Source organism: Nelumbo nucifera, chromosome 5 (genome assembly GCF_055504915.1).
Source record: "Nelumbo nucifera cultivar China Antique chromosome 5, China Antique-T2T, whole genome shotgun sequence".
In the NCBI taxonomy this organism is placed as follows: Eukaryota; Viridiplantae; Streptophyta; class Magnoliopsida; order Proteales; family Nelumbonaceae; genus Nelumbo; species Nelumbo nucifera.
The window spans coordinates 24,279,056-24,289,101 of record NC_142653.1 but is presented as its reverse complement, the minus strand read 5'-3'; the positions used below and the strand labels follow the sequence as shown (position 1 = coordinate 24,289,101).

The 10,046-nt window shown below is 37.6% G+C and overlaps 1 long non-coding RNA gene across 1 annotated transcript; it reads right to left on the bottom strand.

The window, feature by feature from the left end:
- Positions 1-432: 432 nt before the first annotated feature.
- LOC104595854 (uncharacterized) lies at positions 433-9,244 on the bottom strand. Its single transcript, XR_734957.3, has 5 exons — positions 8,762-9,244; positions 8,558-8,672; positions 1,246-2,049; positions 951-1,111; positions 433-857 (listed from the first exon to the last, which is right to left on the bottom strand). It is a non-coding gene; the product is annotated as an uncharacterized LOC104595854 (long non-coding RNA).
- Between the last annotated feature and the right edge of the window lie 802 nt (positions 9,245-10,046).

Here is a 10,046-nt window from a genome sequence, read left to right as displayed (position 1 = left end):
ATCTCAAGAAATTTATACAAATAAAATATTAATAATAGAATAATTATCTTAATACTTAAAATTTATAAATTTGTGCATGATATATAATATAATAGGTTCATATTTCAAGTATTGGATACCTAAAGTCAAAACCCAAATCCATCCCAAATCCTATAGGATTTTTATCTAAAATCCAAAACCCTATAAGATTTTGATAAACGAGTCCTATTAAGGTAGAAACGGATCGAAAATTCTCGCAAAATTGCCATCCCTATGTCTTTGTGATGTGATGGGCAAATTAAATCTTAATGAGCGAATGTAGGAACACAGCATTATGGCTGGAGTGGGTTACCGAGGGCCCGAATCGGTCGTGGAGAGTCATGGTCATAATGCCCACACACAAATACAAGACAATTTGATTGATATCATTATCTGTTCCTGGATAAACTTCCATCCGTTTGATGACTTACCACCAAAAATTATCAACTCAAAATTTCTTTTATTCAAAATCCCATTTTCATCTTTTACCAGGTATCACCTTTTTTTGTAGTCGCAATTCAACTCATCCAACCCTTGTAAGACTGGCTCATACAAATCTGTAAACGTGTCTCAATCCGATCAGCATGAATGTTTTTTTTTTTCCAATATTATTCATTTACAATGAAGTTGGGTCAGAAAGTTCAGTGGAACTGGCTGAATAGAAATCAAGTTTGTCTCATATGTTTGATGTTGAGACAGATTGCTAAGTATAGCAAAAGCTTGGAGACAATTCAAGCAACTACCACCACCAACTCAGAGTGGATCAATTCTCAGGAGTCAGGACTAATAAATGAAAGTGACTAGCAGCGAGCAGTGACTGGCTTTGGTTTAGCAGATTTCTGCATAGGGAAGACAAAACAGGAGGTGGTTATTCAATTTATTTATTACTACCAATTACAATTATCATGTGGTAAGAAGACATAGAGACAAACCTCTTTGCTAGACAGATTTCAATAGCCACTTTCCTGACTCAGTTTGGGAAGACTGCAAATACAAAGTTTAGAAATATTGTATACAAGGTGATGGTGCGCGATCTCATGCTACCTGCTAGAGGACAAGTCAGATGTCGAGTTAACTAGGTTGGCTGGTCGAGCTGCAAGAAGACAATCAGAGTACCCGAGGTGTTTACACAGGATGGGCACTCCGATGCTTAAGTTAGCAAGGAGTGTTTTGAGAGAGCTAAAAACTGATAAAGCAAGAGAGCTATGAGAGCTAAATCGCACATACCTTCTCTGGTTGAAGGGAGCACCTTTATATAGGCACAGGTAGTTGTGAGCTTCATGTAGCGCATCCGAGATCCCAGGGAGGATGTGATTTATCAGCCCACCATGCTCGGAGACAGTTTCCTTGTAAAACAATAGAGCTTATCCAATTACCTCTGAAGTGGGTGACGCAGGAGCCAGCTCCATCAGTGAGGTGACGTGATCCCATAGGACTCGGAGACGATAAGTCACACAAAACAGAGGCCGGTCGCCATGTCACGCAAGTCACCAACTGGACCTCGGTCAAGTCGATTGGGCCTCAACAGGAGGTCACCCTTCGTGTCGAGGTCTCTAGATCAGTCTTGAGGTGGCCAGCTTGATCCTGCCGAGGTGCCTACAAGTCGGCCCTGTCGAAGTGGTGGTGAAGCACTCTCAAGGTGTGCAAGGTGCACCCAACGTGGTTCCGAGACGATCTCTGTCATTTCGGCTAATGCAAGTCATCGCCTACGTGACATAGAGGTGTTATGCAAGAGTTCACATCTCCGCCCCACAATGCCCCACAGCACATCCCCGCCGTGTATTGGGAACATCTCCCGATGATAGTACCAGTTCGGATGATGTCATCATCGGGATATGTTCCCAATACACGGCGGGGATGTGCTGTGGGGCATTGTGGGGCAGCCCCTTGTGGGGAGGAGATGTGATCTTGTTATGCAACAGTTCGGAAGTGCCACATGGCGTGATGCCACTAGAGGGCCAAATTACCCCTCATCACAAGGCTTTGCAAGTTGGAACAAATTCACTAACAGATGCAGCTCTGAAACTTGCCCTTGATGTTGTTGCAGCCCCCGGGAACATGCAAACAAGAAATAACATTTTATTATATAAGAAATCAGAAGGTAGAATTCAGGAACAGATCATGCCAATAATCAAAAATATTTGGTAAACAAGCCAAAAATAAATAGTTAAATGGACTTCAATACATAACAAGCAAAAGGAATTTTCTTACTCTTCCATAGAAAACAGGAGAAAGAAGCCTCACTTCCCAACGCCATTTAAACTACTCATGCATTTGTTTTCAAACATTCTAGTAGACAGGTTAGATAATTCTAAGAATTTGACATAGACATTTTCCTGATGTCAGCCAGAAAGATGCATGTTGCCAACTAAATTCTAATCCAGCACTCCACCTAGGTTGCTTGTCACATGAGCTGTTTCAAATGGTTTGAACCACCCATGTAGGATTTGGGTAAGGTGCCTCAGGGTCTCCCCCACCCACACACACAATAACAAAACAAAACAAAAAAAAAAAAAGAGTTCAAAGCATAGATATTAATTGTTGTAATCTAATAAAGCCCATTATTTAACATCTTCTGCATTATAAAATATACTTCCAACTACAAAAAAAAATCTAATATCTTGGGTGTGGAATCCAATGCAACTTCATGGAGTAATTGTCATTCAATCACAATTACCCGTTTTAAATCCCAACACCCCATATTTCCTTGTATTTGTATATATTATGTGCTTAGTGCTTGTGCAGATCATAAGAGTTTATCCAACCCAATAAAATATAATAATTATTAAGATCTAGTTACTTAAATATAGCTAAATGGGTGTTGCATTGCAATATCAATTTGATAAGTCAAACTAGTATGTGGTTAGGCCCCAGGAAATACAAAACACATGACCCAACTTGAGGCTAAGAAAAAGCATCCCTTCTGGGAGGGTAGCATTTAAGAGTTTTATTACCTTGGAAGCTACATGAACGAAAAAAAAAAAAAAAAATCATGCACATTTGACATGACTTTTGGTAGAGACTCCACTAACTATGAATCCATTCCAGAAGAGTTGTCATCAGAATCTAAGAGGAGTAACTGCTCTAACTCTTCAATCCATTGATAGCACATACCAAGATACTTCTTGATGCAGGAGATGAAGAGTCAAATTTGGTATTTTGTGAAATTTTATGTATTTCTGTATTTTTGGACACCCGAGATAATTTTACCATTTTACAATTTTTCTATAGGGTCCAATAATAGGGTTTGATTGTCTATTTATAATTTGTTTATGCTTAAAACTTTAGTCATTGCATAAGCGGAATTAGAGTTATTGAGTTTTCTTTGAATTGAAATAGGATATGACAACTTAGTTTGAGTCCTATTAGGATTATTGAGTCTAACAGTTTGACTCCTAGAGCTATAATGAAGTCTAACAGTTTGACTCCTGGAATTATTATGAGTTTAGAGTCTATAAATATGTATGGACATTTTACACAAAGAGCAATGAAGTTTATTGAGTTTTCTTCAGTTTATGCTAATTATGGTGAGTGATTCTCATACTTCAACGTGATTCTAGGCACCCCATGAGAGATTCTGGGTATTTTCTCTACTTTCTCTCCCTATTTTCTTTCTTATTCCTTCAAGAAGCCATTACATCCATCAACGGCCATAAATTTTCTGATCAAAGAAGACCATTCAACATTTTCGAAAGACTAGAACTGAGCTGGTCCTACATCGATTCTCAAATTGACAACTGTATCCTGTAAAAAGTAAGAGTCTCTTTGAAAGCCCACTATCGAAATTAGAAACTGGTACTACTGAGGTAGACATTGGTTGACTGGTTGTATTTGGTAGACTAGCTTCTCCTGGAGCCTGTGATATGGAAATAGAGAGAATTCGGATGAAGGAACCTTGGACAGAGTATCATGAGTGAATGAATTGCAAGCTCTATATTTCTTATCATGGTCTTGACAACAGCCACCAGCTTTTGCAGCAAAGTTTTTCCTCTTTCATGGCCATACTACTTCCCCCAAGCTCCTGCTTTATGACTGATAGTGTAGTCTCTTATGATAAGTTAACAACGCAACATACACAAGATGGAAAAACAATGATTGCAATAGTCATTTATGACATTTCAAAAGCCACATGCATAAATGTGTTAGAATGTGTTAGGATTTTTGTTTTCCTTTTCCTTTTTGTTTTGTTACTTATTTGTGGCCAGGTGGAAAGACAATGGAGGAGATAAGTTTCAAAAATATTATGATTCTTAACTTAATAGTTTCTGGGATTTGCGATTACGTTTACTTAACCATCAAAAGAAACAAAATTTTTGCCTAGCTACCTATATACTGTTGAGAATATCTTGATTTTTACTTACATCAGCAACATTTATATGACCCTTGGAGGGAGAAAAGAAAACTAACAAGTTTCCATGTATCAGCACCTATTCCAGACCCTCGATATCCATAATGATGCAAATATCACAGAATGGTGTTAAGGTTACAGTTCCATGAGACATTAATATCACATAGAAAATTAGAAATTTATGGAACTAAATATAGCACTAACTTAAAACATGAATAATGAAAGTAACCAGCGCAATTTGAGAAGCCACTTTGAAGCATCTAGATAACATAGTTGCAAGACACAATAACCACAAAAGACTATCAATACAAGAATCAGCCATATAGGACTGCAATCCAAACAAGCATCTTAGATAATTCCAATCCAACATATAAAATCTGTACATCCATGAAGAGGATATATCAGTAAAATATAAAACTATACATTTTATCCATAATGGCAAAATTTTATTAATTGTACTAAAGAATGAAATACAACAATATTGAGCCAAACACCACAACAAAAGGACTAACACTCAGTAGCTCTCCTTCCTGATTTTCCTTGCAAAGTATCCTTCTGTGAAATTATTCCCCAGTATAGTTAAGTTCTGTTTACACTGGCACAACAATATTGAGCCAAGCACCACAACAAAAGGATTATCACCAAAGCATACAAGATAATAAGTACAAAAACAGCGTAATACTAACAACCTCCTTTGTGGCCTTTTACACAAATTTCTTTATGACCATCCCCCAGGTACTGCTCAGCCCAACATAAGCATTCCCTAGAACTCCAGCCCTTGCAATGGAGTCCACTACAATATTTGCTGATCTAGGTCTAGGTTGTTTCAAGGTATTAGTATATCTAGCATTCAAGCAAGTAATGAAGAAAAGAGAGAAGATTTTAGGAGGTGTATTCGAAGAATACTCCCACCTCCAACAAGGGTTGTTGTATTAGAAGGGCAAATCCTATGTATAATCAATGTTTTAAAAGGTGTGGGAAGCATACGCCTAGAGGCAGTCCAGACAAGGCAGCCCCAAAATGCCCTAAGGCACATGCCAAAGGTGCTGATATCTCTGAGGGGTACCCCTCATGCATACAAAGAGAGAGAAAAGAAAAGTCTAAAAGAACCTTCAACCTAAGCTTAAGCTGTTAATGAGGTCTCTGAAATAGGTTTTTATTCTCTGACACACCCCCTCATGCAAAAGCTCATCGGGTTTGAAGCATGTACAAGCACAGGCCCACCTATAACTTGTGCTGAAATTTAATTAATTATAATGGGGGTGGCGAGTACTGGACACTAGACTACTTGGTCAAACAGGTTCTGATACCATCTCAAGGAACCATTCAACCTAAAAGTTTAAACTGTTAGGTGAGGTTCCTGAATAGGTTTTTATTCTAACAAAAAGAAGGAAAGGAAAGGAGAAGGAAAGAAAGAGAAGAAAAGAAAGAAAAGAAAAGGAAAATAAGGGGAAGGGAAGGGGAGGGAAAGGAAGAGAAAGGAAGTCTATTATGCATCTCCATCCTCTTAATACAAGACATCTTTCATAAAAAAGAAACAAGAAAAACAAGATGAGATCCCCCTTCTTCTTCCTCCTCCTCCTCCTCCTCTTAACGAGCCTTGCACTTCCTTGTTCTTGGGAGGCTTATGCCTCTTGCATTCTGAAATACTCCTCACGCCTCCAGATAGTGGAATGTCTCAAGTCACACCTCCATGTTTTAAAACATTGTGTACAATTACAAGACCCCCCCCCCCCCCGATAATCTATGTACATATACAAGCCAACCTAAACAGGCAATATAAATACAATAAGAAAAAATAAAAGAAAATGTTATTTAAAATATTGATATGAGCATGTATCCCATTTGGGGTTTATAGGAGTATATCATCATCATCATCATATGGAGTCAGCTAATGAAAAGATGGATCAGGATTCATGACCATGAAAGTTCCGCAAAAGTTTTAATACCAGTTCCTAACTTCAAACAACCCTCTTCCTTTATCCAAGCTTGGGACTGGAGGTGTAATAAAAGATCCCACTAGTGGAGTTGTTTGTAGGAGTGTATTTATAGCTAAAACTAGGGCTATTCCCTTTGTGTGTTTGCCTATTTCCTTTGGGCCAGGGAGGTTATTTAAAAATCATGTCATTTTATAAGATAAGTTGTCATTTGATCATTCACTGATTTAATTTGTGGTTTAATAGTTTATAATATAATTAACAATTTAACATTTACTTATATAATACATGTAAGTGTATGATAGTATACATGCATGAATCACAATATATGCACATATTTATTTTTTTCATTTACATCATCTAGGCATTGACACACCTTGCCAAGCCAAATGGCCTACGTTTTTCTTTTCTTCATAGGTGCCAAAAGGCCTAGGTTTTACCCAACGGACTATACACTGGTATAGCCATTGTTATACTGTTTTGTACAATGGCTGAGGGACCCTCTCCCTCCCCAATAATACAATCTGTTTCACTTAAAAATAATAATGAATGAAACTACACTAGTATAGCCATCAATCTAGGGATGGTAATTTCCCCATTTTCCCGATCCCCATAGGCACCCACCCCGAATGGGGCAGGGATGGGGATGATCCCCCCTGAGATGGAGATGGGAAAATTTTCACCCCCGTTGACAGGGACGGGGAGAGTACTCCCTGCCCCATGGGGATCCCCGCTTAATAGGATTGTAAACTTTAACTATTTTATTTTAAATTTTTAAATAAAATAAAAAACAAAAACAAAAACAAAATGATTATAATCATAAAAAATCTTAGGGAGTGGGGATCCCATAGGGATGGGGATAACCTTGTCCCCACCAACAAGGATAGGGACGGGGAGGCACATTATCAAATATATCTACAACTGCAGTGCAATGCAACCCTCTAAACCCAACCTAGGTTAAGTGTAATGGGCCTTGTTTCTAAGAAGCCTCATTCTTCTTTCCCTTTGACCACTACATTTATCATCCTCATTGTCATCATCATCATCATCATCTTAGCCTTGTCCCAACTATATGGGGTCAGCTTTTGTGACCACCACAATATGATCCCAAATTGTGTCTTGAAATCAGTTTACCCCCCTTTCTTTCCCAAAAGAAGAAAGGTTCCAAGCTACTATGAGATCCTACCTATGACATGATAAAATCGAAGGCTCCGTAGACACATTTCAAATTGCAATAGACAATTCCTTTTCTCCTTCACATACTTTAGCCCAAAAAAAATCACTTGGATAGCAAGGTTGCAAGTTTGGTAATCCTCCACCGGTCCTTCTAGAATTGATCTAATAAATGCTCCTCATCAGATTATATGGGTCTGAAAACATTTAGTCTCTTGGCTCCATCCTTTCTTGAGAATACTGAAAGAAGCATTGAACCATGATATTTTCTCAACAACCCTAGAAGAAAAGTTAACCATAATAAATCCACAACAGCAACTATCTGCAAATAATTTGGTGATTTTAGGAATCCAACTGAATGACATTTTCACTCTAGATGCCAATTCTCTGATCTCCCTAATACGGTGTCTGAGGCATCCGGGGCATATAAATTGATAAGCAGTCAAACCAAAAGTCACTTAAAACTTAAAAGTTCCCCTACACCTCTATGTGATCAAATGCAAACACACATGACCTAATCATCTTAGCAAAGTTTTCTTGCTTGTCACAAATTGCAACAACCACCAGATTCCCACGAGTGCATTGACTTCTTTTATCGTTCTGAGCCTTGCTACTCACCAACTTAGCCGCACCCATTCCATGGTCATATACTTTTTGGTTATTCAAATTCAATTCTTTAAGAGACGGATGCTCTTATGGTCATCTTCTAAAATTTTGCCCCCAATTTACATTCATAAGTCACGCAATCCTCCAGAAGTAGAAACCTCAAATAAGATTTTTGAATTGTATTATAGTATTATAGTGTTTATTTTTTAAAATATTGAAACTTAACAGATTTAAAATATTATTGTCTTTTAGACAAGTTTTGAGAGGAAATGTAATGTTATTAGTAAAGATTTATGAATTGGTATATAAAAACTAAGCCTCAGTTTGGAAAGAGTACAAATAGGAACTTAATTGAATGAACTAATGCAATTGTAAAAATTACAGAAGAAGCAAATATCCAACTCTTTGAGAATATTGCAAGTTAAAAGGATCCAAGAAGAACCCCAAAATAGTTTTAATTTATGAAGCTACAAACCTGCACAATATGATTAGCTTCAAGTTCAAATCCGCCAGTTGATACCAAAGAATCATAAAGACAGCTACAATGGTCTAACCTCTGGCTTTCGTCTCTGTACTCCAATATCCGCCCCCTAACAGACCAAAAAAAAAGTCCATTAATTAAGGAATTGGAAAATAAAATTAAAAAGAAAGAAAGAAAGTTCCGCATTATATAACAAACCTGTAGAAAGAGTTTGGAAAAGAAAATCTTTATTTAAACCCTGATTTACTGCTCAGCTCAAACAACTCAGTCAGGGAACATTATGGTTATATCGGCCTAATATGTATTGTAACTGCCCAGGGATTTATCATTGGCAAAGAGATAAAGGTGTAGCTGTTGCTGCTACTGCTGCCGTTGGGGCTAGGGCTGAGGCTGCAAGAGCTGCGTGCTTTGCTGATTCTGGGTCTGTTAAGAGAAGGAACGGAAGGTCCGGAATGCCATTTCTGTTATTGTTCTCTAGTGTTTGATTCCCACTCTTCGTACATTTCGAAATATTCCGTTGGCGAAACTGAGATCGGATTCAGTCCTCACAATAATGTCGTGTTTACACGGTACTCGTATCTACTTGCAACTGTGCATTAGGAATATCTCTGTTCTTTGTACGTTTTATTCACAGGGAGATATTCCCAATGCACAGCTGCAAGTCGCTGTGAGGACGGTCCCAGTTCGGGGACTCCCTCCAGCCTTTAGCCGATAAAATTTCCAGATAATTTTTGGTTCGGAAAATCTCTTAAATTGTCTTTAATGCTGCGTTTGATTGCAGTGCAATCAAGGTTCAAAGTATACATGATCGGCCCTTATCGGGAGCACCCCGTGTATCAGGGTTCTGACCGGTTTAGGGGGTGGAGGAGTCTTAAATCAGCCTCCTGAATCGGTTTTGAAAAAAAAAAAATGATCAATACACCTCTACTGGCATATCGGGCATATCAATATTTAGAATATCAATATTTAGAACCTTGAGTGTAATTTAATTTGCATTACTACTAATGCGTGAGAGTGCAAATGAAAAAATTACAAATTTTTGTTTAATTTTGTTTTGGATTTTACTTTATTTGGCTTTGTGTCTTAATTTACTTTATTTATATTGCAATCAAACAAAATAAGCTAAAATTTGAAACGGAAATAGATAAAAATATAAGATTTAGACTCAAATCATTTGCACTGCCATGGTTTTGCATCAGTGCAAATTTATTTGCATTGCAAGCAAACACAACTTAAAGGCTCGGTTTGGAAAGAATACAAATATATAGAGAACAAAACCTTGTATTTTATATTATTTTGTATGTATTTGCACTCTACATATTTGTATCTGTACTCCTTCGAAACTAAGTCTAAGTTAAGAAATGGATTCTAATAAATTGCCACAAATATCCCCAAGCTTTTTGATAATTGACTATAAATCCTTTCCTATGGATGGTGTCCCTTCTATCACAATCCGTTCACATGCAACATCATCTAATGTATA